Source organism: Gymnogyps californianus, unplaced genomic scaffold, assembly GCF_018139145.2.
Source record: "Gymnogyps californianus isolate 813 unplaced genomic scaffold, ASM1813914v2 HiC_scaffold_116, whole genome shotgun sequence".
NCBI lineage: Eukaryota > Metazoa > Chordata > Aves > Accipitriformes > Cathartidae > Gymnogyps > Gymnogyps californianus.
This window is the reverse complement of record NW_026113997.1, coordinates 79,160-83,193: the sequence shown is the minus strand read 5'-3', so window position 1 is coordinate 83,193 and position 4,034 is coordinate 79,160.

Sequence of the window (4,034 nt, the reverse complement as noted above, 5' to 3'; positions counted from 1 at the left end):
TTTCTGTGAGAGGTTGTGAGATCAGCTGTTAGCAGTGTGAGGACTTTGGAGAGGCAGGAGAAGCACAGTACAGAGACAAGGACTGAGTTTTAGGCAAGCTGCCACGGAGCTCTCTCCCAGGGTGAGGCCATAACGATTCCATGACAGCATTTCCATCATGTGCCCCCATCTTTCCCCAGCCCTCCTCCTCCCCTAAGAAGGTCTGGACTTGTGGGCCACTTCCAGCCCCCAAATCACCAGGGCTCCTCAGAGCAGGCGTCTGGGCTAGAGGGAGCAGCCCTGCCTATGCCTTTTTGTGGAGGTACCAACTGCAGCTGGTGCTGAACTCCACCCCTAGATATCAGAGAAGACCCACAGAGGCTCAGCACCAGGGAACCAGCTTCTCCCACTCCCATGGTGATGGAGCTGGGCCACACATGGTGGGGGATTCTCTGCACTGTCCAGTGGCCCCAACATGCCTTCCTGGCCTGTGATGGGGGTGCCCCAGAGAAGGGTGTGGGCTGGGGGTCCAGGAAGGCACATGGGCCCAGCGTGGGGCTCTGAAATCTCCCGTGAACCCAGGAGTGCTGAGTCCATGGGGCAGGGAACCACCACCACTCCCAGAGCAGGGCAGAGGACCCAGGGGTCTGGGCTGCCTGTCCACGCTCCTCTCCTGCCCCGACACCAAGTTGTGCTATTTGGGGGATGGTGCTCACTAGAGCCCCAGGAAGAACCTGTTTCCCACTGTGCCTCCAAAACACCGGCTGCCCCAAGGGCTGGCACCGTCTGCCCTTCGCCTCTCCCAGCCTCATGGGGGGACACTCCAGTTTGCCCTAATCTGCCCTTATCTGGGGGCACATGGTGGGTGGGAAGGGGATCTCCTTGACAGAGACACCCCAGGCGCCCAGGCTCCTCAGCCACTCTGCTCATCACGGTGGTGCAGCCAGAGAGGACCCAGGTGTCCGGGCGCTGGCAGAGGAGAGGGGACATGGACACGGACACGGACACACAACTGCAGAGCGTAGCTTTGCTGAAGGGGTTTATTGATCATTAGAGGAAATGGCCCAGGGCTCCCAGGGGATCAGGTGGGGTCATCCAGGGATGATCATCTCCTCATGCCGCTGGAGGGGGACAGGACACGGGTGTCACCACCAGTTCCAGTCCTGAAAGACAGAGCCCAAGATGTGACCCCCAGTGTCCGCTGGGACATGAGAGGGGCCTTGTCCCCACCATCTCTCTCTGCAGAGACCTGGGAAGGAGAAGGGAATTGGAGCCCTCAAAACACCCAGGACAGCACTTGGCTCTCCTGAGATCCATATGGCACCCAGAGCCCTTGCCCAGTGTGTCCTTACCCCAGGATGCCCCTAAATCTCCTAGAGCCCTGCCCAGCCCTCACGGTGATCCTGGGGGTCTGTATGGCACCAGAGCCCCTGCCTGGCCTGCACGGTGACCCTCTGGGTCCGCAGAGCCCCACTGAGTGCAAGGAAAGGCATGGGGGCAGCCCTGTCCAGCTCGCCCTGGGACATGGATCAGGGACAGTCCCCTCTGTTTCCCTCTCCCCTACCCAAGTTCTGCTCATGCCTGAGGGCTCAGGGATCCCCCGGGCCCAGAATCCTTTATGGGGCTGGAGACACCGTGATGCTACTCACCTAGACATGAACGGCTGCAGCCAAGCGTTTCTGGCGCAGAAGCTTCTCCACCTCATCCTCCGTAAGGACCTGGGGAGAAAGGGAGGGTTAGGGACACACTTGGGTGCACTGGGGTGTACTGGGAGGCAGGGGAAAGCAATGGGGTCCTTGGGAAGGGGCCTCTGGGAAAAATGGGGTACATGACTTTGTATGGTGGTACACAGAAAGCAGTGGGCGTCCTGGGGAAGGGGCCCAGCTGGGTGCGTGGCTGTGTACTGGGGCATCCTGGGGTGCGCTGGCAGGTACTGGGTTGTAATGGGATGGATGGGAATGCAATGGGGACCGTGGGGAAGGGGGCCTCCCTGGGAAAACACTGGGGTGCAAGGGTGTTCTCTGGGGTTGCACTGGGGTGCACTGGGCGTACTGGGGCGCACTGGGATGTGCTGGAGTGTCGTGGCCATGGGAGGGGAGCGTCTGGGGCCAGCAGAACCAGGTACCCACCTGAGCCCTCTTCACTCGCCCGAGTCTGAGTCCCCCCTGTAGAGAGACCATGAGACCTCACTGGTCACTGTGATGTCCCCAGTACCAGCAAGGGGTGGGAGGACCAAATTGCCCTCCAGTTCCCCAGACTGGATGCCCTCCAAGTCCACCCCACTACTTACCTCCAGGCTATGACTTCCACTTGCTTCTAAGAGTGCCTAGGGAAGAAGAGCAAAGGGGTGGTCTGGATTGGACCTTGGTGGGGCTGTGGGTGGGGCACAGGTGTCCCCAGTCCCCCCAGGCCCATGGCTTCCCCTGGTCTAAGCGGGAAAATCCCTTCTGCTCCCCCCAGCCCCATTCCTCCAAGTTTCACCTGGGATACCTGTTCATGCAAGGACCAGGGGTGGTGAGGGAGACAAGGACAGCGTGGGGAATTTGGGGCCTCCAAAGAGGACGGGGCGGGGGGACCCAAGGACAGGGCACTGGGGCAAATTAGCAGATCCCAAGGGACTGGGCTGGAGGCGTTGAAGGGACAGGGCTGCGTGGGATGCAAGTGTGGGGTAAAGGAATTCAGGTGGAGGGGATACCGGGACTTCAAAGCGCGGTAGTTGGTGGGGACAGAAGGAAGAGGACTGCAGAGGACCAAAACGAGGGACTGGGAGAGTGCTTGGGAGGGGGAGTTCAAGGAAGGGGATCTGGGGACGCTACCGCAGTGGACAGGATGAAAGGCAAAGGACCGAGGGGAAAGACGGAAAGAAAGGCATTGGGAAGGATCGAAGGGAGGGCATTCGGGGACCGTAGATAGGACACAGAGGAGATCCCGGGGAGGAGATGTCTGAGGGGACCAAAAGAATGGGATGGGGAGGCACGAAAGGGAGGGATGTGGGGGCACCAAGACAAGAAACCGGTGGGGGCCCTCCCAGGGAGGGGAGATGCCCAACCATTCAGTGAGGAACCTGGGCTCTGGGCACCAGAAGCTTAATTGCGGGGGGCAGGGGGGAACAGATGGAATTGTGGAAGGCAGAAAGCTGCATTGCCCGGGGCTGGAGGTGCAGGGGAGCCTGGAAAAGCCTCTTGCTTGGGAAAGGGAGAGGCCAAGTCAAGGGGTTTCATGCTTACCACTACAATTTCATTCTGCAGGAGAGCTGATGTCCTGCAGCCAAGACCCATCCCAGGCTTGAGCCCCTCCTCGTGGCATTGGGGACTCACCTCAGCATCTTCTGGGGTGCACAGCAGGACGGTGAAGAGCAGGGCCACACTGAGCATTGCGATCTTCATCTTCCTCTGCGGTGTGGTGAGTCCTGGGTGAAGCTGGGGAAGGTGAGGGGCAGATTTATCCCTCCAGGACTCCTCCTTGCCCCGCCGCCCCGAGAGCCCCCAGGGTAAAGCCAGGCTTGGCAGAGACACCAGCCCTGGCAACAAGCCCAGCCCTGGCACAGAGTCACCCCTGCCTCCGGCACGGATCCAGCCGCCTTCCCGGCATCAGTCCAGCTTCCTGCATGGGGCAGCTGCATGGGGAAGGGCCCAGGCATCTGGGGGTGGTGAGGGGGGGCAGACAGAGCACCCCTGAGAGCCGGACACCCTATGGTGACGACCCACTGCTCCAACAAGAAACTATCCTCCAACAGCCCCCCAAAGCCAGATCTCCCCATCTCCCAGTGCCCCTCACCTCCCAGCACTGCCATCTCCCGGTGCCGCCTGCCTCCCAGAGCAGTCTTTCCCTCCAGGACTCCCCCAGAGATGACGCCAGCCTCAAACCAGGGGTCTCTAAGCAGAATTGTCTCTGCCCCCTCTCCAGCCCCTTGGGGAAACAGGGGGCTGGGGCTGACCTCTCTTCTTGGGGCACCAGGGTCCCCGGGATTAGGGAACACTGGGAGGTGGGAGGACAACTGGGGCACGGGCAATGGGGACCGCCGGGTGACTGGGACCGTCAGTCACTGGAGGCAC